General features: G+C 37.2%; 1 long non-coding RNA gene across 1 annotated transcript in view; it reads left to right on the top strand.

Moving 5' to 3' along the window:
• LOC137227090 (uncharacterized) overlaps positions 1-27242 on the top strand; it is a 378946-nt gene that overhangs the window by 61455 nt on the left and 290249 nt on the right. The gene's annotated exons all lie outside the window — the stretch shown is intronic.

Genomic DNA, 27242 nt, shown 5'->3' with positions numbered 1-27242 from the left:
AGTGAATCTTACCAAAATTTCCATTTCGATATGTCCCACAGTAATATACTAATTATTAAAAAATTGGAAAGAATTTATGCTCAATGTACCCGAAGCCATTTCACAACATCAATTTCAGTAGAAATATGAGCAGAATATTTCATCCTCTGTTCTCTCTTGAGGATAACACCTTTAGTAATTTCCATATGTTATCTAGTTAATATGACAAACAAAGAAACTTGAGGATTTCAAGCACAATAACAGAAGTGAAAGATTTTGATTGACTGGTACATTATAACTCTTATTACATACTATGGACCCAGGATGTTATAATAATTAGCCTGTCAAGTCAATTGTTACTCTTCATTAAAAATGAATATATGAAAGCAATTAATCTCAACTTTAGCTTCATTAGGACATTTTATTTTTGCAGTTGGGTGCAGTTCAGTATCTCAGTTTGAAGGATGTATTATTTTCTAATAGAAGGTTTCACCTACATTATTTTGATTACTAACTTGAATCACAAAATGCCAGCTTATGTAATTACTGGGTGAACATTCTGAGTTATTTTTAATTTGCCTTTTGAAATTATAGATGCAAGAGATTTTCCCTTATTCCTTTTCTTCACTTTTGTCTTATTGAGGCTGTAGACTCAGAATTTCACACTCTTGAAAGTGATTCTATCCTCTGTAAATCATGTCTCTGAAAATGCTGACACCCACAAAAATAGGCAAAGCTCAAGGACATTTCTACAAGCCCAAAACACATTGCAAAAAAATGTGAAATCAGAGTTGAGTTTTTCATACATAGTAAAGGTTAGACGAGAGATAATAAAAAATTGCCTGTTGGTAATCAGTTTTCAACTTAGACTGTGGACTGATTGACTGTTCATGACGATTGAAAACTGGCAGGTGAAAGTTATAGCACACATCACAGAAAAGATATCGGTCTTACCCTTTGCATTCTGATGAATTAAAGACAAGAAATAATAGCAGTTGAAAATCAGCATCTCTCTTTATTCACGGACAAGTCACCCCATCAGCTGGAAAAACTGAGGATGTCTGTATGCCTAGCAGATATTAGAGGGAAACATTGAACCATAGACTAGTAATATAGGAGTGAACTCTGAAAGGTGGGCCGTTTTGTTAGTTCTTTCATCCTTACTCAACCACCACATATGCAACTCTATATGGGAAATGTCATGATCTCCCTTCGGAATATCTTAAAAGTCAATGTTAGCAAAGTGTTACATTTAATAACCTGATGATATTACTGCCACTGTTTATGTGAGCCAACATAGCATAATGTAAAAAAGTGTTTACTTAGATTAAATGATCTGTGTTTGAATCGCATTCCCACTTGTTTTTTTAATTGGTTGACCTTGAGCAAAGTACATATACTCAGAACTTTATTTACCATATGTAGTAGTTTGCTTGGACTTCCATAAACAGTCTGGCTTAAACAACAGACATTTTTCTTTCTGGTGTTGGAGGTAGAAGTCCAAGATTAAGGTGTCAAGAGGTTTCGTTTCTTCTGAGGTCCCTCTCCTTGGCTTGTGGATGGCCACCTTATTGTTATGTCCTCTTGTCTCTGTGTGTGCATCCTGATGTCCAAATTTCCTCTTTTTATAAGGACAATAGTTAGATTGGATTTGGACTCACCCTAATGGCCTCATTTTAAGTTAATCACTTCTTTAAAGGCTCTATCTCCAAATACATTTAGAAGTATTGGGGGCTAGGGCTTCAATATAATAATTTTATAGGAACACATCTCAGCCTATAATAACCATATCTACATAATTGCAATATTAGTATTCAAACTCAGAGTTTTTCTAGGCATTAAATAAATCAAAACATATAAAATATCAACTAAAATGTCTATTACACGTGGCGCAAGAGGGAGAGGATATGGAGATATATGTATATGTATAGCTGATTCACCTTGTCATACAGCAGAAATTAACACACCATTGTAAAGCAATTATACTCCAATAAAGAAGTTAAAAATAATTTTTTTAAAAAATGGGGCATTTGTGGAGGCAGAAGATGAAAGGATTCAGAAGAATTTATTGTTAAGTCAGAGGAAGACATACTAGCCCTTCAAAGAAGTTCATCAAGCGGTAAAGAGAAATTGCACCCAACATGAGTAGATCTAGTTGATAGGGCAGCCCGGGCACACCATAACCAGAGTGCTAGGCCAGTAGGTTGTCAGGAATATTTAGTCACAAGAGTTAGAACAATCTGGGATTCAAGAACAGAACTCCAGGTACTTAGAGCAGCTTACTTAGAAGAAATTACCAAGATAAAACATAAGCACACAGAAACAGTGGTTATAATGGGGTAAATAAATTAGTGAGTTAATAAATGAGGTAGTCACAACTGTGCTATCTTTTTAGATGCATCTGTTCATTCATTCACAGTACAATTTTAAGTGTAGAGTACAATTTCCACCTTATAGATGAGGAAACATTAGTTTAGAAACCCAAACTTCATGAAACCAGAGTCTATAACTACCTTGCTCATTAATTATATTCCCAGCACCCAGCAAAAGGCCTGACACATGGTAGGTAGTAAATAATTATTCACTGATTGAATCAATAGGTTGTCAATTGTAGTTGAATGATGCAACTAGGAATTAAACCAAAGCCATGATTTAAGTCAACACAACAGAAACAGAAAGTACAATAAAGGAGAATAGCATAATTAGAAGTATATGAGACATAAAAACAAAAAAAACAATAACAGGATTAAGCATGCTATCTCCCAAATTTTCAATTTTTTTATTGTAAAAACACAGCAATATATGCAGAGAACCAAATAGTTTATCTTGAGTCATCTCTTATTAATTGATATTACTTGATTAATACTCTCTGAAAATTGGTTGTTCATTCATCTGTCAATTAACTTATTTTAACATCCAGCCCATGTTTTTTTTCTTTTTTTGCTCTTTCAGATAGTTTTAGACTTGCATACAGCCTGCTGAGGTCAAAGTCTAATAATATTAGGCAGCAAAACATAATAGAAAGATAATGAGCATTGGAGTTAGTGTATTCTCCTTTGATGCCCAGCTCCAGTACCTACCAGTTTTGTTACCTTGGGCAAATTATTTAATGTCTCTGAACTTCAGTTTTGTTTTATCTATACAAAGGGAGTTAATATGGTTTGAAGTGGAGATGCAATTAGATAATTCATGTAATATGCCACCACCACAAAGTACATGGTTCATTAATCCAGTAACCCAACAAAACAAGTGAAATGAGCTTTTTCCCAGAATTAATTTTTATATAACATTGTCATTTTCTCCCACAGAGCTCATCACTTAACATCAACTAGTTCATCCTTTACAAACTTAAATTTTAAATAGTTGTTTCTTCAATTGTCCTGCTACTGCATTTGACATGGCAACTCACCCTTCATTTCTAAAACTCCTTTGTCCCCTGCTTTCTTGATTCTAAAGTTTTTTGATATATTAATTGTTCATTCTTCCTTTACCAAGTGTATACATGTACATACCCATATTATCATGAACTTCAGTCAAGATTTCTTGCTGATTTTAAAAATACATCTCATGTTTTGGTACATTTCATACAATATGAGTTGTGCATCCCTAAGGAAGAAGTCAGAAAACCCTGTCTTGGCCTTGAAGCTAAGAGGGGATAGACATGGAAATTAGGCTCTGCCAGTCAAGTGCATCTATATGAGACTTAGCTGGGAAGTGAGGAACAAGGCTGGGTGAGGATGAAGGTGGAAGCATCCAGCCTACGAGCACAAGGCAAGGAGATCCTCGTCTGTGGCCGGTGCCAGTGATGCCAGTTGAAGTGTCAGGGTTTTTGCTTGTCCATTCTCGTGATATAGTCACGAAACTTTTGGCTGCCTAGTCTCTAAGCCTGAATCACTAGAAGTCACCTGTGTTCTTTGAGTTTAATTTCTGAATTTCTTTTCTCCTTAAACTAGTTGCAGTGCTTTCTGTTGTTAGTAACAAAGATTAGTGACTGACACAGTGTCTCTCAAAGGTTTATCCATGACCTATACTTTTTCTTCTCTATTCCAGTCCTAAGTAAGACCATTTCACAATTTCAGCTAAAACCTAGAAGTTAATAACCACCAAATATTTATGTCTGTCTTCAACCTCAGAAATTTGAGCATCACACTTTTTTTCTGCTTGTTTATTAATCATCTCCACATAGTTATTTACCAAAAGTACTCAAACTAAATATATTCACAACTGTACTCACTACATCACACCCAAAGTCAGATGTATTTTATCAGCCAAGTCAACAAGTTTTTATTCAGCTGGTTTTTTACCCCTGCTTCTAGATGTGATTAAGTTCAGTCTGAATCTTAGTTTATCTTCTATAACTGCCCTGTCTAGTACACATTTTTGCCATGATGGTAATCTTCTAAGTCTGTGCTGTACAAAATGGTAACCACTACATGTGGCTATTGAACATTTGAAATATGGCTAATACAAATGAGAAACTGAATTTTTAATTTTGTTAAATTTTATTAATTTTATATTCAAGTGTAAATAGCCACAGTGTGGTTCTGTATTATATTCCTCAGCTTTGGTTTAATTTGCAGATGTAGCAAATTGTATATTTATCCAGATGCTCCTGTTAGAAATATTTAAAACAGACTTGAGGCTTTTCATTTCGAAATAATGCTTATTAAATTCTTCAAGCCAGCATTTTACACTGAAAATTTGGGGGGTATTAACCCTTAACCAGTTATATGGCCACTACGTGTAGTATCTAGACTATCCTGACCTGCTGATGTATGCCAAGTAAAACAGGACAATAAGCTCCCTGAAGTCAAGATCTATGGCATCTGTGTTAGCAGTGTTGATCATCTGAACCTGCCAAGTACTTAGGCTTTGTATCAAGTGAGAGAGCAGGTGTTTACCTTGCTTCTGGAGGAATTTGTATAGTCCCTGCCTAAAACAAAATTGCTGATACAATCCAAATTTGGAACTGATCCACTTTTGTAACATATTTTAAGTAACAGAATTCCTCAGTGCAGACACTTGGGGATGAATTACAGATTGTGCTTACTTAGAACACCTGGATTAATTGGTCTGTTGGAAACTGTTGGAAATTTAACTCAACAAGAGATTTGACGATTTTCTCCTCCAAATTGACCAAAGTCACGTGTTTTATTATTCTATTTTACCAAGGTTTGGCAAAATTTTTCTCTAAGCGGTCATATAAAAATATATTTTAGACTTTGGGTCAAGAGGCAAAATCAAGGATATTACATAAGCACCTATATGGTTATTTACAAATGTAAAAGCCTGATCTACTATTAAACAATATATGGTCTCTGTCTAAGCGTTGTAAACCTATGTCTATGCATTTGTAATTTATAGATATCTGCTGTTAATGTCTTATTTTGTTCTTTGGAGAATTATTCTCTTGTTTTACAGTTTACAGAGATAATTGATTTTAAAGACATTTTAGAGATTGTTCTATGAGTCTAATGTATCACAGTTGCTCTGAAATGTTGGTGCCTTTCATAGTTTTTCTCAGGAAGTTTGGAAATTTATTTGATAGGGTCTAATTCTGTGGGAAGATTTTCTCATGCAATGTTCCCCTCAATCTTTGCATTTAACAGTTTCCTCTTCATAGGCTTTGTGGGCACTCTCAGTGGACTCCTAGTGCAGACTCAGGTGTTCTATCAGTGGCTAAAAGTTTCTGTCTCACAGTATTATTATTGTTGTTATTCCAGCTCTAGTTATTCAATGAGAGGGTGACTTGACTCAAGCTCTGTCTGCAGTGATTTCTCCTACAACCACAAGTACACTGATTGATATCAGCTCTAGCCGTGGGCAGCATTTCCCACTTATTTTCAGCCTCCTTTGTTCAAGTAGTCAGTCTTGATTCAGACCTCTGCCGCTCATAAGTTTTTCAATTTCTGCTACCCAAGTGCCCTGTCACTCCATCTTTAGTTTACTTCTGTACATTTATAGTCCATGGAAAACTTTATTTTTGTTGAGGCTGTGTTGTTTTACTTTATAGCATTAGAATTTATTTGAATATTTTAATTTTAAATATCATTACTTAGTTGTATGAAAGGAGAATTTTCTAGTGTTTTCACATCCTAACCTTGACCACATCCCTTAATGAGTTTTCCAAAACTTATTGGAAATATTCATAGACCTAGAAACTTTTCTCTTTGAGTTGAATTCCTTTTTAAATGAATAAAAGTTCTTCTGACTAGCTTTCCTGTAATTTCTCTGCAACAGTTGAAGCCTTCTTGTCTATGTGGCAGATGTAGCGGCTTAAACTGTTCTTGTATAAATATCTATCACAAACACTGTGAACTTGGCATACATTGTTGGTGAGTTCTCTCACCTTCAAGTCCAATTGTGCATTAAGAAAATGTGGATCTACCCTGTTTTCTTCTGTTTTTAATTTTATTTAAAAATAATGATAGATTTACAGGTCGTATAGAAGTGTACAGAGTTTTCTGCCTTCTTAGTAAACGTTGCATAGTACTGGATTTTCTTAAGTTTTTTTGTTGCTATCTTCCACATTCCTTTCTAAATATTTGACATACATTTGTACATAAAGATAGCTGGGTCCTCAACATATTTGCTTTTAGACAAGTTTGGGCATGTTCAGGGTGATACGGCTGTATACAACATATTTGCTTTTAAATTCCAAATTATTCCTTTAAAGTTTTCTTTAAATGACCAAATTGTTTTTTAGTGATGCAAACTAAAATGAGCAAAAGTTCAGGAATAGTTACTATATAATGATGTTGTTTCTATACTTAGATAAGTAAAATTAAACTTTATTTTCGTATATACACATAAATACATACACATACACACAAATTCTTTGGAATTTGCACAGGCCAATACTATATTATAGTGTAGTGTTCCTCAAAATGAGAATTAGAGTTGACCCTTGGACAATGCGGGTTTGAACTGTGCAAGGCCACCTCACTTACACAAAATTTTTTTTCAGTAGTAAATACTACAGTATTACACGATTTGAGGCTGGTTGAATCTGGGGTTGGTTGAATCTGAGGATGTGAAACTGCAGTACATAGAGGGTCAAGTATAAATTATATGCAGATTTTTGACTGCATGGTGGGTAGGTGCCCCTAACCCTGTTGCTGTGCGAAGGCCAACTGTACTATCTTACAAAAGACCTGGGCAATGAGAGCACCACCACCCTTCTGTGAGCTTTTGAACAAAAACAATAGGATCCTCTGCCTTTTTATCCAAGCCCTGGCTCACTTCCTTAATATTGTTTGTCCTGTATCTTATCATTTTTTTCCCTTTTTTCTCTATCATTACTTCCTCTAACTTCTTTCCCATTATTCATTGTTAATTACTCTTCTCTCTTTGTAGTAAAATTCCCCTCTTCTTCCATCTCTCTCCAAATTAGCAGGCCGTCCATGTATTTAAAATATCATTTATTTATTCATTCACTAGAGAACGCAGCATTGGTTCTGCCTATTAATAAGTACTGTGAGTGTCACTAAATGCCACATTAGGCCAGAAACAAATAATTGTCCTAAATATCAGCAATAGCTCTTTAGTGGAAACTTCAAAAAAGAATGAAAAGAAAGAAAAAAAACCTTCCTATTTAAGAAATTTAACATCCAAAATACTGAAATCTCTCTGCCCTCAGAACATATATGACTTAAAAACTCCATTTGAGTTTTTGAGAGTTTTTGCTTAATTATCCACTTCAGCCAGTTATAAAAAGTGTATTTGTTTTAGTAGTTATTGCCGATTTTCTTTCTAAAGGGTCTCCAGGTCTCTGTCTCTTCCTTCACTACATTTTCTGCCAATCTTATGTAAAGAAAGAAAAAAAAAAAATGGAAAAAGAGGCTAAAAGAAAAAAGACAAGCTAGAGAGAAAGACAGAGTGACATTTGATTATTTTTTAAAATGAAGAAAAGTTAGAATAATCTATTTTGCTCACAATTCTACTCCTCAGTATAAAAATCTAGTTAAGTGCTTTGTCTCCAAAATGTGGCTAATAATAAATACTGTTATACATTGTTTTTAGACTTGCAAATATTTAGAGACTGTTTTAGAAGTATGGCAAATAAAACTCTAAAGTGATACACAATTACTCAAAGGAGTATTTGAAAAATGTGTTTCAAAAGTTGCTTTATAAAAATTATCTTAAAGATGTATATAAAGTGTCTCCTAAATTTATAATACACATGAAATAGTTCCCTTTTTCTTTTTCGTTCCTGAAGTCTTTATTTTCTATGGTGTTAACAAAGAAAGTAATTGCAAAAAGCGATTGCCCCCCAAAGAAAGAAACTGGAAATGTTTATCGCAAATAACAGATACTACTTTTCTCATATGAAATGCTTAAATTGCCACATGATGTTAATGAATAGAGAAAATTCTATTGTGGTTGTATTTATTTGTTTGATTGTTTACTTATTTATTCTCTTCTGATCAGCTTCTTCTGTCTCTTCTGAACTGATTTGAAATTTTTTATCTCAGAACTGTGCAAAAGAAATGTTTCTACTATTCATTTATTTATAACAAAATGCTTTTTTTGATTTTTGAAAATAATACTACCTTGAAAAAAGTATATAAGTATACTTAGAGATTTTTGCAGTGGCCTTGGAGTTTCTATAACATATACACATACAAGATTCAAAACCTCATAAGATCAACTCAGTTCTCTGGGAACATAAAAAGATGTGGAAAACAGTCTAGATGCATTTATGTAGGACATAGTTGTCACAGCAGGGCACATCTCAGCAATATCCTCTGTGCTGAGGTATAAAATACTGGAGGCTGGGACTTCCCTGGTGGTGCAGTGGTTAAGAATCTGCCTGCCAATGCAGGGGACACGGGTTCAAGCCCTGGTCCGGGAAGATCCCACATGCCATGTAGCAACTAAGCCTGTGCACCACAACTTCTAAGCCTGAGCTCTAGAGCCCATGAGCCATAACTACTGAGCCCGCGTGCCACAACTACTGAAGCCCATGCACCTAGAGCCCGTGCTCTGCAACAAGAGAAGCTACCGTAGTGAGAAGCCCGCGCACTGCAAGGAAGAGTAGCCCCCGCTCACTGCACCTAGAAAAAGCCAGCGCACAGCAACAAAGACCCAACGCAGACAAAATAAATAAAAATAAATAAGTAAAATAAAACACTGGAGGCCAGCATACCTCGTATCAATATCACTGATCATATTTTGTGCTTTAAAAAAAAATATTTATTCATGTATTTTTGACTACGTTGGGTCTTCGGTGCTACGCACCGGCTTTCTCTAGTCGCAGCGAGCAGGGGCTACTCTTTATTGTGGTGCGAGGGCTTCTTACTGCGGTGGCTTCTCTTGTTGTGGAGCATGGGCTCTAAGCATGTGGGCTTCAGTAGTTGTGGCATGCAGGCTCAGCAGTTGTGGCTCGAGGGCTCTAGAACACAGCCTCAGTAGTTGTGGTGCACTGGCTTAGTTGCTCCACAGGATGTGGGATCTTCCCGTACCAGGGCTCGAACCCATGTCCCCTGCATTGGCAGGCAGATTCTAAACCACTGTGCCACCAGGGAAGTCTAATATTTCGTACTTTAAAGAAACCAGAAAAGAACACCTGGGGGTAGAAAATAGGCCCTCAGGTCAATGTTCTTATAACTGTACTTTCATTTGCACCCTAAACTAACCATACTCTGCAGTGCATGGGCACTGTATCCAATTTTATTACCTACTCATTTTGACTTATATCCTAAGCCAAAATGGAGAGCTGAATAGTAAAGGATCCAGTTTTCTGTGTGTTTAGACTATTTGAATCTTTTCTACCTAAAACCACAACCCTCTAAGTTACCTTACACCAATTAATCAAGCTACCTTCTGCCCTTCTGAGATTAAAAAGGGTATATTATCTAATGATCACATGTAAGAAATGGAAAGGGTCAAGGGAATTCAGTTAAGAAGATATATAAGAAGTATCTTCCTTATCCAAGGCCCGTACTTCACCCCTGCTATGAGCTAATGAGTTATTTTTCTCTTGAAATTTCTTTACCACAGTATTCCTTATACCGTCCACAACTATGGTAACTCAGAGCTTCAAAAGTTTTAAAATGTTCTTTGTCTTCTCCTTTTTTTTTTTAAATCACTATGCATTGATCTAGGAAGTCATTCTAGAATTCCAAGCCTAATTAACTTTAATGAACATTTTAAAAAATTACTTTATACAGTACCATGTTACCCATTTAAAAAAAAAAAAAGAAGCCTTAGATATCAGTGTTCAAAATTTTTTCTCAAGAAATTAGTAAGAATATTAGAAGAATATGCCTCTCGCTTCAAGGAGCAGAGTGACTGATGTGCTCCCAAAATGTGGTAAAAAGGAGAATAGGCAGAAGACATGTCTCAAAACATAGAAGAGAGTTCAGTTCATCTACTCTTGGGAAGTGTCAATGAATCATGCTTTTTATTTATGGTGTTATGTACAGCAATAGGTAAAGCTTGGGATCTGCTATTATCCTAGGAATGCATTTGAGCCTGACTGAACAGAGATTCAGCTGGATAGGGATGACCATCCTCTCCCATCACGGGTTAGATGAATGGAGATCTCCAGAGATCCAAAAAGCAGCAGCTGAACTTTAGAGTGATCTGTGGATTGCTATAGCCCAGGTGTAACAGAGCTTCGGGGGCCATGTTCTGACTCTATAGGAGGTAAAAGAGGTCAGGTAAGAGGAATGATATTGTGGTGGTACATAGGCCATCCAAATAGTAACTTAGAAAGGGATTGCCAAAGAATTTTCACCCTGACTACAGATTGGGACACAGTGTGGGACTTGGAGCACAAGAGTTCACAGTATATTAGCACCAAGCTTCTCAGAGAATCTGCATTACTGAGGACTCATCAGTAAAAAAGAAATTCAATTGGGAACCAGAGTTGAAATCCAGTGCTAATTACTAGACTTACAGATGTGGGCAAGGATTGTTGTAGGAAAAATGGGGCATGAGAGGATAGTCATGTCCCAGGTCTCAAGTGAGTCCCTGGGACAGACCACCAAGTGAGGGTCCTTGGCTTCACACAAGAAAGAGTTCAAGAGGGAGCCATAGTAAAGTGAAAGCAGGTTTATTCAGAGCGATACACATTCCACAGACAGAATGCAGTCCATCTCAGAAAGTGAGAAGGGCCCTGAGGTGTGGGAATGGTTGTTTTTATGAGCTAGGTAATTTCATAAGCTAACGAATGGGAAGAATATTCTAAATATCTTGGAGTGGGTGCAGGGATTTCCAGGAATTGGGGCACCATCCACTTTTTGGCCTTCTATTGTTGGCCTCAGAACTGTCATGGCACCTGTGGGTGTGTCGTTTAGCATATGCTAATGTATTACAATGAGTGTATAATGAGGCTCAAGGTCTGTTGGAAGTTGAATGACTCTTCCACCGTCTTGGGCCTAGTAGGTTCTAACCGTTTTTTGTGGTATTCTGTTCTTCTTAATGGTTATGTCATTCTTTTAATGGTTGCGCCCTCCCACTCACCTTCCTGTCTCAGGATAAGAAATAAAAATAGGACTTTTGGATCTGGGGAACAGCATAAGACCCAGCATTTACCTGCACCATTGCGCCACTCCCACCCCATGCCAGAATAATTTAATATTACTCTCAACTTTTGGGGAGGCTGAGGTTGCCTTTGTTTCTGCTTTTGTGAGTCCCGTTTGGCCTGGGAACCAGTGATACCGAGCCTGCAGGACAGCAGTTCAGTAGGACTGAATGTGAGGATCTAGGGGTGGCAGAATCAGCAGCTGAGAACCTGGCAAGGGTTTATTCAATGCAAGGATGCCTCCAGGAATCCATAGGTCACTCTGGTACTCTTCCTACTTACTCCACACATAAATATAGCTCATGTACTTGTTGTATAGATATATATTACAAGTTCTGTTCAATTGGAATTCGTTCATGTGATGTAATGTTATACACATATTTTAGTTGTATATTTTTTTGAACTTTGCACTTTTATTTTATATTTTATAGATTATACTCTCTTCTGTTTTCAATTATTTTATAGGCCCTTAAAATCTTAGAGGACTAGGCACTGTGCTGACAATATCTAATGACAAAAAGAGCCCAGACTAAATAATTAAGAATCCACAGCACATTGTCCACGTGAATATTATATTCCCCCTTCTCCTTTTTCTACACCAGTCCTGTGCTATGAAGTCCACGTGTGTTCAGCTGCATTTTCTGTAGCTGATAAAATTTCTCACAGATTATGGCAATAAATGGCCTATATATCTAATTTTTTAAAATTTTGCTGTGTGTTTTCACACTTTTCTGTGCCTGCACAAATATTAAAAATAATTCTTTTTTTTTTCTTTTACTCATTCATCATTGCTACAAAGGCAGTCTAATAATACTAACTAATAGTGCTTCAGTAGCTCCCAGTGTATAGGGTTTTTTACTCCTTGTTACCTTGGCTGCAGAAACCTTAGTAATGGACCTTAGGTATGGATTTGAGAGAGCAAGAGAGGTGGTAGATGATAGCACTTAAAAACCTGATGTTGGGGCCAAGCTGTCTGGATTCAAATCCCAGCTTGTTTTTTTAACTGGATGTACAGTGTTGGGGTCCTTGGGTATGTTTCTTTCATTCTCTAGGGCTTAGTTTCTTCATCTGTATGATGATATCATGAGAATGTACAATAAAGTGATACAGAAGAAGCAATTAGGACAGCACCTGGTATAGAGTATAGGGCTATTATTGTTATTACCTTTGAAAACCAAGGGTATAATATTATACCAATTACTTTGAAATCTGCGTTCAGCAGTTTTTTTGGTTGCATCTTGATAGTACTTGTAGCAACAGAAGCCAAAGATATATGCCTCCCTTAGTAAGTTTTCAAATGATACTGATAATTATAAAAATGAATAAATGCTAAAAGCTGTCGTTTATTATTATTAGCATGGTTTTAAAGGTTCCTATCATTGGGTGGTAAAACAATTATAAATCCAGTGACTCAATATCATAGTTTAAATCAAAATCATATTCATGATCAACCAAGTTACCTTGTATTTTACTTTAAAAATATTGAAAGATATCTTCCAATGTGATTAGATGTAAATTTATAATTATTATAACAAATTGTGCTGAGTAGTCTGAAAGCAAAGCAAGTGGCTTTATTTAATTTTTTCTGTTATTTTTATAACTTTATTTATTTGGCATAATTTATCTTTTTTAAAAATTTTATCATATTTAACACTTTTCCTCTGGTGGCTGAACTTTACTGTTCTTAATGGCACTGAGCCAGAAAGGGAATGAGCTCTCTAAAACACTGAAGCTACAAGTTTGTAGGTATTGTTTTTGAGGTCTAGCAAAAAAAAGAAAGTAGAGCTCTTGCCTTCTTACCACTGATAGAAAACTGAAACCAATGGCATGGAGATCAAACTCCCAAAGTTGACAGACTTCTACACATCTCTTATTTATAACAATACATCTACATTGAGGAAAGCCTACCCAATTTTTTATGACTTAATTGCTTCTCTCTTTGCATTTATAACATGAATCTACTTTCTGTCTTTCAACACACATTCCCAAAGAAAGGAAATAGAAAATAAAGCACATTATTCAGTAGAATTTCATTGTTCACTGAGGGTAAAAAAAGGAATGTATAAATGGAAATGCATTTGAAAGCCTTCCCCACTGAATTCTGGCAGGAGGTAAAACACTTCATTAGGGTTTGTAACATCGATGGCGAACGGCTTTACACAAAGTGCTACCTTTGCGAATAAGGCACAGAATTAACTGTCAAGGAGATGTAAGACCATAGCAGATTCCAGTCTATTTTGCACGAAGTACTCTATGGGAATACTGTACCTCTGCAACTCCAAGATTTAGGTTTTATAAACCATTGGTAGAGATTCACCACTGAATCTTCATTTAGTTCTGAAATAAGGTCTCTTTATAATGACGCTGTGTGAAGGGCATAGCTACATCCTGGAAGTCAGTGCACATTTTATTGATATGCTCAAAGAATTATACACAAAAAGTAATCCATATTTCCGAAATTTTAAATGGAGACAGTGGCGTATCCTAATGCTATAATGATCATAATTATATGTCACTTGGCAAAATGTATGGTTAAAGATAATGTCAGAGTTGCTTTTTAAAATTCAGGGTCAGACACTTACAAAGTAAAGCCTCTGATCTTCTGCTCATATCAACTTCTGTTATTGACAAGGTTATTAGTATTAATAAGTATGTTTGCTTGGCTGAATTACAGACACACAACTTGCAAGTACCTTTAAAACAGATCCCACTCTCCAGTATTTAACTGTCTCTTTACCATCCCCTTCCTCCCAACCACTATTCTTCTTCCTGGCTGACATTTTTTCCTGGGTAAGAGTCAAGGCATCAGGAATGACCCTTTCTTTCATTATATTTATAAATAGCACATATGTCATTTAATATTCTTCATGTAAAAATAAAAAGCTATGAATTTAATTGCTTGCAGTGTCCAGGTTGAAGTAAAGATCATCTCCATAGGACCTTAGTTTCCCCCTCCTTCCATGGAAAGTGTATGACTTGTTTTATTTATTTATTTTGTTGCATTAGATTTTAAGAAATCTAGATATAATTACCATGCTTACGTGTGGTTTGGATCACATACCCTGGCGTGAGATTCTTAATATTTCTAATTTTCCTTTTACTGAAGGATTTTATCTCCATTTTCACCTTGTTTTCAACTGTGTTGGTAGATTTTGAGCTCCTCAAGGACAGGGACTATGTCTGACTCTTCTGTACCCCAAAGTGCTAGAGTGCCTATGGAATAAATGTGTTGAATTTTAGTTATGTGACTATTAAAATGTAGTCTTTTAGGAAAAGGGATAGCTATATTTTAAAATTGTGTAGAATTAAAGAGGTTCAAAGTTTAACTGGCTTGGAATAAATTATTTGAGAAAACTGCATAGCATCATTATTATTTCTAGATGGTTTCAGCAGGGACCTAGTTTTAAGTTGTCTTCTTGTGATTTTGAAACTTCCCTGCAGGTAAGAATCACCTTGGATACTTGTCAAACAGACAGATCCTACAGAATCAGAATATGTAACAGAGAAGATTGAAAATCTTAGATTTAAGCTGTAGGGACAACTGTTAAATAGTGCTTAAAGAGCAATATTGAAATGTGCAATGAAAGAAGAAAGTGATGTGAAAGTACCAGGAACTGAGGAGGAAATGAAAGTCATCACAAGAAGCAACAGGGAGCTGCTGCTTTCAGTAGCTCCAGTGATCCTATTCCTGGGAGTTTTCATTAGAAAGAAAAGTTGACAGACCTTCTGCTAGCCAGGTTTCCACTAGAAGCGGGTGGAGTGTAAATCTGGGAAAACCATATGGGTCGAAAATCCTTTTTTCTGTATCATTGTGAATCACTCCTAAAATCTAATGTGGGAGGGGCTTCCCTGGTGGCGCAGTGGTTGAGAGTCCACCTGCTGATGCAGGGTTCGTGCCCTGGTCCGGGAAGATCCCACATGCCGCGGAGCGGCTGGGCCCGTGAGCCATGGCCACTGAGCCTGTGCGTCCGGAGCCTGTGCTCCACAACGGGAGAGGCCACAACAGTGAGAGGCCCGCATACTGAAAAAATAGATAAATAAAATAAAATCTAATGTGGGAATGATTAAAAGGACAGGACTGAGAAGAGAATAACCATAACTTCACCAGGACATCTGGAACATAAGAAACCAGAAACCAGAGTGGTGGTCTTAAAAAACATTTAAGAGGGCTAACTACCAATAGTTGAACTGAGCCATGTGGTTCAATTTTTTGTTTGTTTGTTTGAGTTTTATTAAACTATATACCCTCTCTTTTATTTGATCACACTTCACTGCACATGGGAAAACATTCTCTTTAACTTTTTTACTTTCTCCTATGTCTCTAAAATAAGAATAAGATAGTCTTTCTTTCTCTTTGCACTTTGTCCCATTTCTGAGTCAATAAAGTACTATTATTTTAGCTGATACACATTAGAGGACTTTATCCTTTTTGTAATATTTACTGGGTGTCTGTTAACTGAATAAGTCATACTTGGCAGGGCTCTGAGGGGAGAGTGAGAGAATATGGTACAGAGCTGATCACAGGAGTGATCGGGGCAGTTCCTATTTTGCTTAATGTCTAGTAGTTTAGGCAGAGAAATAAGCAATTACTATAGTATCTGAATAGTACTATTGATGGGATAATACAGGGAGTTATAAAGCCATAAAAGAGAAAAAAACTCAGTTATGAATGTTACTTTATTGGTTATCTACTCCTTCATAACAAAATACCCCAAACCATAGTAGATTGAAACAACAGAGCTTCTATGGGTCAGAAATCTGCACACTATGTAGCTGGATTCCTTACTCAGAATTTCTCCCATGGGTGCACATAAGGTGTAAGCTAGCGTTGTAATAATCTCAGTATTCACCTGGAGGAGAATTCACATCCAAACTCAATCACAGGGTTGTTGGCAGGGATTGGTTCCTTGTAGTCCACTGGTCTGAGAGCCTCAGGCCTTTGTGGCTGGTGGCTAGAAGTCAGCCTCAGTGCCTTCCCATCTGGGTCTCTCTCCATTGGTTAACTCATAAGTCGACTGGATTCCATCAGAGTCAGCAAGTAAGAGAGCAAGAGAGAACCAGCAAGACAGAAACTAGTCTTTTTGTAACCTTACCTTGGAAGTGACATTCATTCTCTTTTGTCCTATTCTAATGTTTAGAAGTAGATCACACTCTCTTTTAAATGCACACTGAAGGGTGGGGGGGGGGGATTATACGAGGTCATAAATACTAGGAAGCAGGAAACATTAGGACCATTTTAGAGGCTGCCTACTACAGTTGCTAATTACAGATTTCTAAAAACAATAGAACAATCAGAGCCCTAAGTTTGTTTTTTTTTTTTGCGGTACACGGGCCTCTCACTATTGTGGCCTCTCCCGTTGTGGAGCTCAGGCTCCGGACGCGCAGGCTCAGCGGCCATGGCTCACAGGCCCAGCCGCTCCGCAGCACATGGGATCCTCCCGGACCAGGGCACGAACCCGTGTCCCCTGCATCGGCAGGCGGACTCTCAACCACTGCGCCACCAGGGAAGCCTTGGAGCCCTAAGTTTTGATGTGGAATCAGGTGTAATAATGAATGCTAAATATTAGTGGTAATGATAGGAGCTGTGGTAGTAATCATAATAATAGTTGCAACAGTAGCAGTAACAATAAGCAAGTTCAATAATAATAGTAATCCAAGAGAAAATATTTTTAATATTTTAATAATATAATATCTACTAATTCTGTATTCTAGATACAGCAGCTGGATTCATTTCAGAAGCACATGACTTTGATATTTTGGAAAAAACACTTGACTGATAGTTTTTTGTTGTGATAGTGAAGGCTTTGTGGCATGATCTGAAAAATTTTTTACACATTGCAAGTCAAACTCATTAGTGTATTATGAAATCAATTAAGTGGATTGAGAGCAGGATGCAGAAGACAGAGACTGAAAAAGTTAATTGTTCAGTATAAAAAAAATTAGGGATATGAAGTCTTATCTAGAAAAGGAAAATGATATGGGAGAAACCTTGCATGGAAAATTGACCTAAGGCAAGGGAGGAAGCTTGGAATTGGTTCTAATATTTTTTCACTATTTAAAATTCTTCCTAAGTTTCCATATATTTCATCAGAATTTTTTGTTTGTGTTAGTGGTATATGGAGACAATGAAGGAAAATGTGTGTGGGGTGAGTGTTACAGAGAGAAGTCAGCGACATGGAAGCAGTGAGCAAGGACTGAGATCTGGGCAAGAAAGCAGGCAGCTGCAGGAACAGCTCAGATTCAGACATGAGACCCAGTTAGGTTGCCTTCAATATCCAAGGAGTGAGAGTAGAATCCACATCCAGTAGTATCTTAGGTCAGACCAGCACTTCACTCAGTAGTACCATGCTGATTGGGATGGGAGTAGGAGACTAGATCCAAGATGTTGTGATTGAAAATGGGACTTAAATCCCTTAAAAACCTTAAAACTACATTAATATCCATTATTAATATTTAAAGAAATTCAAATTACCTGTTTTCTTGAAAATCATGTACAATTCTTTTTAAAAAATGCCCTTTATATACTTCAATTATTCTATTGATATTTTAGGAATAGCTTTATTTAAAATTTCAGAAAACATGGTTTATAACTGCAGTATAGTTTATTCTACTTTACATATTTATTCGTTGTGATTCATTTTCTAATGTGTTCTTTTATATATTTGAATTTTATGATGTTTTGGTATAAAAAAAATTCCTAAGAAATGGGAGCTTGAGGATATTAGCTCCTGCTTCTTGACTGAAGCAGTAATTGGTGAAATGAACTCAGGCACAGTTAGTGATTTCAAGATACTGAAGAAAACTAATAGAGGACAGGTGTATAATGAAATCAGAGTTGGCTGTGTTTCTGGATCTTTTTCCTGCTGAGAAAATACAGTTAGTTGTTCTGTAAACGAGGGACATACAGTAGTCTCATATTCAAATGAAAGTTGTAATAATTCTTTTTTGGATAAGCAGTTAAGCAAGCATAAACATTTATCAGATTGTGAAGGAAGAAAAAACCTAAAAAACAAATGAAAGGGACTCTGAGAGGGCTCATGCCAAGGAGTACTTACCAGAACTTCTGCTGCCAGTGTCCTTGTCCTCAGAGTGAGCCACAGCCAACTCCGCCTCCACAGGAGACCCTGCAACACTAGCAGCAAGCTCTCCAGCTGAGTCTAATGCATGGTGGTGATCAGTAACCACTGAGTTACAGTGGACTGTGGGCGGGCATCGTTGCAGGCAGAGATCATGGCCACAGCTTCTTAATAGCAGCCGAGTAGAGGACAGGCTCTTGGTGCTCCAGCCAGGTGTCAGGGCTGTGCCTATGAGGTGGGAGATCCAAGTTCAGGACACTGGCCAACAAGAGGCTCTCAGCTCCACGTAATATCAAATGGTGAAATCACCCAGAGATCTCCATTGTAACGGCAAGACCAAGCTCCACTCAATGACAGCAAGCTACAGTGCTAGACACCCTATGCCAAACAACTAGCAAGACAGGAACAAAACCCCATCCATTAGCAGAGAGGCTACCTAAAATCATAACAAGGCCACAGACACCCCAAAACACACCACCAGACATGGACTTGCCCAACAGAAAGACAAGATCCAGCCTCATCCCCCAGAACACAGGCACTAGTCCCCTCCACCAGGAAGCCTACACAACCCAATGAACCAACCTTACCTGCTGGGGACACACACCAAAAACAACGGGAACTACGAACCTGCAGCCTGTAAAAAGGAGACCCCAAACACAGTAAGTTAAGCAAAATGAGAAGACAGAGAAACACACAGCAGATGAAGGAGAAAAGCAAAAACCCAACAGACCTAACAAATGAAGAGGAAGTAGACAGTCTACCTGAAAAAGAATTCAGAATAATGATAGTAAAGATGATCCAAAATCTTGGATATAGAATGGAGAAAATACAAGAAACGTTTAACAAGGACCTAGAAGAACTAAAGAGCAAACAGATAACGATGAACAACACAATAAATGAAACTAAAAATTCTCCAGAAGGGATCAATCACAGAATAACTGAGGCAGAAGAAAGGATAAGTGACCTGGAAGATAAAATAGTGGAAATAACTACTGCAGAGCAGAATAAAGAAAAAAGAATGAAAAGAATTGAGGACAGCCTCAGAGACCTCTGGGACAACATTAAATGCACCAACATTGGAATTATAAGGGTCCCAGAAGAAGAAGAGAAATAGAAAGTGACTGAGAACATATTTGAAGAGATTATAGTTGAAAACTTCCCTAATATGGTAAAGGAGATAGTTAATCAAGTCCAGGAAGCAAAGAGAGTCCCATACAGGATAAATCAAAGGAGAAACACACCAAGACACATATTAACCAAACTATCAAGAATACGTACAAAGAACAAATATTAAAAGCAGCAAGGGAAAAACAACAAATAACACATAAGGGAATCCCCATAAGGTTAACAACTGATCTTTCAGCAGAAACTCTGCAAGCCAGAGGGACTGGCAGGACATATTTAAAGTGATGAAGGAGAAAAACCTGCAACCAAGATTACTCTACCCAGCAAGGATCTCATTCAGATTTGACAGAGAAATTAAAACCTTTACAAACAAGCAAAAGCTAAGAGAATTCAGCACCAGCAAACCAGCTTTATAACAAATGCTAAAGGAACTTCTCTAGGCAGGAAACGCAAGAGAAGGAAAAGACCTACAATAATAAATCCAAAACAATTAAGAAAATGGTAACAGGAACATACATATAGATAATTACCTTAAATGTAAATGGATTAAATGCTTCCATCAAAAAATACAGACTGGCTGAATGGATACAAAAACAAGACCCATATATATGCTGTCTAAAAGAGACCCACTTCAGACCTAGGGACACATACAGACTTAAAGTGAGGGGATGGAAAAAGATATTCCACGCACATAGAAATCAAAAAAAGCTGGAGTAGCAGTTCTCATATCAAAATAGACTTTAAAGAAAGAGTAGTACAAGAGACAAAGAAGGGCACTACATAATGATCAAGGGATCAATCCAAGAAGAAGATATAACAATTGTAAATATTTATGCACCCAATGTAGGAGCATCTCAATACATAAGGCAGATACTAACAGCCATAAAAGGGGAAATCGACAGTAACACATTCATAGTAGGGGACTTTAAAACACCACTTTCACCAATGAACAGATCATCCAAATGAAAATAAATAAGGAAACACAAACTTTAAATGATACATTAAACAATATAGACTTAATTGATATTTATAGGACATTCCATCCCAAAACAGCAGAATACACATTCTTCCCAAGTGCTCATGGAACATTCTCCAGGATAGATCGTATCTTGGGTCACAAATCAAGCTTTGGTAAATTTAAGACAATTGAAATTGTATCAGGTATCTTTTCTGACCACAGTGCTATGAGACAAGATATCAATTACAGGAAAAAATCTTTAAGAACTACAGACATGTAGAGGCTAAACAACACACTACTTAATAACCAAGAGATCACTGAAGAAATCAAAGAGGAAGTAAAAAATACCTAGAAACAGGGGCTTCCCTGGTGGCGCGGTGGTTGGGAGTCCGCCTGCCAATGCGGAGGACGTGGGTTTGTGCCCCGGTCCGGGAGGATCCAGCATGCCACGGAGCGGCTGGGCCTGTGGGCCATGACTGCTGGGCCTGCGCATCCGGGGCCTGTGCTCCTCAGTGGGACAGGCCACAGCGGTGAGAGGCCCGCGTACCGCAAAAAAAGAAAAAAACAAACAAACCTAGAAACAAATGACATTGAAAAGACGATGACCCAAAACCTATGGGTTGCAGCAAAAGCAGTTCTAAGAGAGAAGTTTATAGCAATACAATCCTAACTTAAGAAACAAGAAACATCTCAAATAAACAACCTAAACTTACACCTAAAGCAATTAGAGAAAGAAGAACCAAAAAAAACCCAAAGTTAGCAGAAGGAAAGAAGTCATAAAGGTCAGATCAGAAATGTATGAGAGGGAAATGAAGGAAATGATAGCAAGGAGCAATAGCCTAAGAAATCTTGAGAACGCAAAACGGAGCTGGAGGAATCAGGCTCCCTGACTTTAGACTATACTACAAAACTACAGTAATCAAGACAGTATGGTACTGGCACAAAAACAGAAATATAGATCAATGGAACAGGATAGAAAGCCCAGAGATAAACCCATGCACATATGGTCACCTTATCTTTGATAAAGGAGGCAGGAATGTGCAGTGGAGAAAGGACTGCCTCTTCAATAAGTGGTGCTGGGAAAACTTGACAGGTACATGTAAAAGTATGATATTAGAACACTCCCTAACACCATACACAAAAATAAGCTCAAAATGGATTAAAGACCTAAGTGTAAGGCCAGACACTATCAAACTGTTAGAGGAAAACATAGGCAGAACACTCTATGACATAAATCACAGCAAGATCCTTTTTGACCCACCTCCTAGAGAAATGGAAATAAAAACAAAAATAAACAAATGGGACCTAATGAAACTTAAAAGCTTTTGCACAGCAAAGAAAACCATAAACAAGACCAAAAGACAACCCTCAGATTGGGAGAAAATATTTTCAAATGAAGCAACTGACAAAGAATTAATCTCCAAAATTTACAAGCAGCTCATGCAGCTCAATAACAAAAAAACAAACAACCCAATCCAAAAATGGGCAGAAGACCTAAATAGACATTTCTCCAAAGAAGATGTACCGAATGCCAACAAACATATGAAAGAATGCTCAACATCATTAATCTTTAGAGAAATGCAAATCAAAACTACAGTGAGATACCATCTCACACCAGTCAGAATGGCCATCATCAAAAAATCTAGAAACAATAAATGTTGGAGAAGGTGTGGAGAAAAGGGAACCCTCTTGCACTGTTGGTGGGAATGTAAATCAATACAGCCACTATGGAGAACAGTATGGAGGTTCCTTAAAAGACTACAAATAGAACTACCATATGACACAGCAATCCCACTACTGGGCATATCCCCTGAGAAAACTATAATTCACAAAGAGTCATGTACCACAATGTTCACTGCAGCTCTATTTACAATAGCCAGGACATGGAAGCAACTGAATTGCCCATCAACAGATGAATGGATAAAGAAGATGTGGCACATATATACAATGGAATATTACTCAGCCATAAAAAGGAACGAAGCTGAGTTATGTGTAGCGAGGTGGATGGACCTAGAGACTGTCATACAGAGTGAAGTAAGTCAGAAAGAGAAAAACAAATACCGTATGCTAACAGATATATATGGAATTAAAAAAAAAAAAGAAAATGGCCATGAAGAACCTAGGGCAAGATGGGAATAAAGATGCAGACCTACTAGAGAATGGACTTGAGGATACGGGGAGGGGGAAGGGCAAGCTGGGACAAAGTGAGATTGTGGCATGGACATATATACACTACCAAACGTAAAATAGATAGCTAGTGGGAAGCAGCTGCATAGCACAAGGATATCAGCTTGCTGCTTTGTGACCACCTAGAGTGGTGGGATAGGGAGGGTTGGAGGGAGGGAGACGCAAGAGGGAAGAGATATGGGGACATATGTATATGTATAACTGATTTACTTTGTTATAAAGCAGAAACTAACACACCATTGTATAGCAGTTATACTCCAATAAAGATGTTAAAAAAATGAAAAATAATTCTAATTTCAGAGCAAGGATAGAAACAATGAATAGACAATGAATATAGAAGACTTGAGCTTTCCTATAAAGGAATGAGTAAGGGAAACAATGTATTTAACTTACTAGTGAGGGAATTGTGCAAATGTGTACTAAATTTTCTTTGTAAAACTTACAATTAGATACAGACTATAAAATACCATCAACAATCACACTAGGCTAGCATCTGGGAACAGAGACAAGTAATTATTAACAAAGTTGTATTAGTTTTCTATTGCTGTGTAACAGATTATCACAAAATTAAGTGTTTAATACAACAGCCATTATTATCTCACCGTTTCTGCATGTCAGAAGTTCAGGTACTAGTTGGCTGAATCTTCTGCTCAGATCTGAAAATCAAATCTGAAATCAAAGTGGCAGCTGGGTTTCCATTTCTCTTTTGTGGTTAGGGTTCTCTTCCAAGCTACTGTGGTTATTTGCAGAATTCTGTTCCTTGCACCTATAGGTCTGACATTCCCTTTTCTTTCTAGCTGTCAGCTAGGTACCACTCTCAGCTCCTAGAGTCATCCCTCAGAACCTATCCTTGTGGTCTCTTCCATAGGCATTTTACCACATGGTTATTTCCTTTCTTTTATGCCAGTAAGAGAGTTATTCTTTTAAAAATTCACCTGATTATGTCAGCCCCACCAAGGATAATCTCCCTCAAAATCAACTAGTTAGAGACCTTAATTATATGTGAAAATCCCTTTACCTTTGCCGTGTCACCTAATCATGAAAGCAGTATTTCAGCAGATCCACAGATTCTGTCTACACTCAAGGGAAGGCAATAATACAAAACATATACATCAGGTGGCAGGAATCTTGGGAGCTCTATAGAGTTTTGGCTACCTCAGTCTGACCCCCTGACCCCCAAAGATGCACATACTTCCCAAGTGCAAGATATCTCCATCTTTTGTCAAAATTCCTGGTTCTCATTCTATCACACTACTGGCTCAGAATCCAAAATCTTGTCATCTAAGTCTAAATCTCATTATATTTTCAACTCAAAGTCCAAAATCAAAGCTAAATATCATCAGTTCAAAATCTCATCATCAGCTAAATAATCGTACATCAGATGCAGTTGTAGCTCCTGGGTGTAATCTATTAGTGTATTAGCTCCTTGGGGCACAGTTTCTCTCCATCTGTTTTCTTCCACCTGATCCCATTCATAGGCCCTTTTAAAAAATGGGAATTTGCTTCATCTTCCATCTTTTTCTCCCAGCTTTACTCAGGTAAAATTGGCAAATAAAATTGTATATATTTAGAGCATACACTATGTTGATATGATATACATGTATGTTGTGAAACGATTACCACAATCAAGTAGTACATCTGTCACCTCATATAGTTACTTGTATGTGGTGAGAACACTTCAGATCTACACTTTTAGCAAATTTCAAGTGTATAATACAGTATTATTAACTGTGGTCTCCATGCTATACATTAGATCCCCAGAACTTATTTATCTTATAACTAACAGGTTTACCCTTGACCAGCATCTTCACATTTCCACCACTCACTCCCCAGCTTCGAGGAATCACCATTCTACTCTCTATTTCTATGACATAGAGATGAGTATGACCTTATTTTTTTGTGAGTATTTCTATGAGTATGAGTATGACCTTATTTCTGTGAGTATGACCTTATTTTTTTGTTTTCCTTCAGATTCCACATATAAGAAAATCGTACAGTATTTCTCTCTCTGTTTGGCTTATTTCACTTAGCACCATGTCCTCCCATTTCATCTGTGTTGTCATAAATGGCAGGGTTTCCCTCTTTTTTTATGGCTGAATGATATTCCATTGTGTGTGTATATGGATATGGACATATAGTGATTTCAAATACTGAAAAAAAACTAATAGAGGACAATTGTATAAGAAAACGGTTGGCTTTGTTTCTGGATCTATTTCCTGCCAAGGGAATTTAGTTAGTTGCTCTGGACACATTTACTATACCCATTCATTGCTTCAAGGCTAACACAAGAGCACTTCTCTGAAATCTCTCCCTTTTAAAGGACACACCTGATTAGGTCTGGCCCACCCAGGATAATATCCTTTTTTATTCAATCAGAGTCACCTAATTAGGTATCTTAAATACATCGGCAAAATGTCTTTTTTCATGTAACATGATCCTGAGAGTGATAGTCCATCATATTCACAGGTCAAGCTCCACTAAAGGATGTAATAATACATGTATGTGTATATGAGGAGATTGAAATCTTAGAGGCCATTTTAGAATTATGCCTACTACAATAGGTTTACAAAAAAAAGGTCATTTATCCACAGTTATTTTAAACTTGAAGCCTGTAGGCAGGGAAAAAATGACATATTTCTTATTTTTAGGTGGTTCAAATATAATTCCAAATATCATCAATAATGACTTTTTTTATTATGTAACTTAGATTAAGAGAGGGGGAGAGGGTGTGTTGATGGCACAATGTAGAAGTTAAAGCATCTTGTACTTAGTCAAAATACATATGGATGGGAAAGACCCAAGGGGAAGCAAATAATAAAAGTCTAAACCAATAGTTGAACTTCAATATTTGAAAAAAAAAAGTTGGGCAGATGTGATAAATCTATAATAATGATTACCATAGTGTTTTAAAAGCACAGAGGATGGGAAACAATTAACTTTGTGTGGGTTAATGAATGACAAGCAGGAGTTCTTAGGGAAAAGAAGGAGAAAAAAGCATTTTAGAAGGAGTTTGCTGTAAGACACAAAGCTGGGTACAGACCGTGTTTAGAGAACAGTAAGGCAGAAACATGGGGCATACTGGAGGTGGCAGAATATTTGTGTATGTTGAGGTCAGATTATGAAGGATCTCTATGTCATTCTTCACAAGTTCGATATTTTCATGTAGGCAGTAGCTTTAAACATCTCTAAGCTGTTGAAACTTTTTGTTAAACTTCTGAAACTTTTTTAGATTGAGATTTCATGGAGCTTGGAATAGCTCAAAGCAAGCCTGCACTGATGTTTGGAGGCTCAGCATCCCACCGGGGAAACTTATTTTCTTACCTCAAAGCTAAGAAAAGATAAAGAGACAAAACAAAGCTTCATTGTGGAAGCACTGATTAACAAAGTTCCTATCTACTAAATATAAATATTTACTTAATAGTATAAAGACAAAGAAAAACAATGTTACTGCAGCAGGTTTTTTGTTGAAGGGGTTGCTTAGCTCCAAACAATCCCTGCCCAATTTTTTTCTGAAAACTGCACCTGATATCCCTAGGATAGACTTCCAGAGACCAGGTCTGCCTTGTATGGCCCTTTCTGTCTGGCAGAGAACATTTGATCCAGAAGTAGAAAACTGACTCAAAATAAGACAATTGGATTGTCTTTTCCAGAATTTTAAACTTTTCACAGAGAGAGATTGAAAGTCCTTGAGCATTCTTGCAGCCTTCTAGAGCAAAAGTAGGAAGAGTGAAGCCTACAGGCCAATCCAGCCTGCTGCCTGTTTCTGTGTGATCAGCAGGCAAGGATGGTTTTTGCATTTTTTAAACGGTTGGAGAAAAAAGTCAAAAGAAGAATATTTCATGGCACGTGAAAGTTCTATGGCATTCATATTGCAGTGTATATAAATAAAGTGTTATTTCAGCACAGCCATGCTCATTCATTTCTGCACTGTGTATGGCTGCTTTCACACTGCAGTGGTAGCGTTGAGTAATATAACAAAGATGGCATGGCCCACAAAGCCTAAAATGTTTCTATCTGGCTCTTGGTGGGGGGAAAAACAATTTGCTTACCTCTGCTCTAATCTAGAGGAAAAGACCATGAGTATGTTAAAGCTGTCCTGGTTCAATACCATTTTAAGTCTTCTTTGCCCAAGTGCTCCTTTGATGACATAAGCTATTTCAGTGTCTTCCTATTAAGGTTCCTCTTTTGTCTGAGCTAAGAGAGTCAGCTTTCTTTGCTTGCCACCAGAAGAACACTAACTAATATACTTATCTAATGACTTAGTCCAAGATATCCATTAGCTTTGCATAATTATAGAGCTGGATCGATCATTTCAAGTAAATTTACCAGTGAATTAGTGAAAACAAGCAAAGTATTCATTTAGGGGAGGGTGGGAGGAGGACAAAAG

Source organism: Pseudorca crassidens, chromosome 7 (assembly GCF_039906515.1).
Source record: "Pseudorca crassidens isolate mPseCra1 chromosome 7, mPseCra1.hap1, whole genome shotgun sequence".
NCBI classification, from domain to species: domain Eukaryota; kingdom Metazoa; phylum Chordata; class Mammalia; order Artiodactyla; family Delphinidae; genus Pseudorca; species Pseudorca crassidens.
The sequence above is the reverse complement of the archived record's forward strand: the minus strand, read 5'-3'. Positions and strand labels throughout refer to the sequence as shown.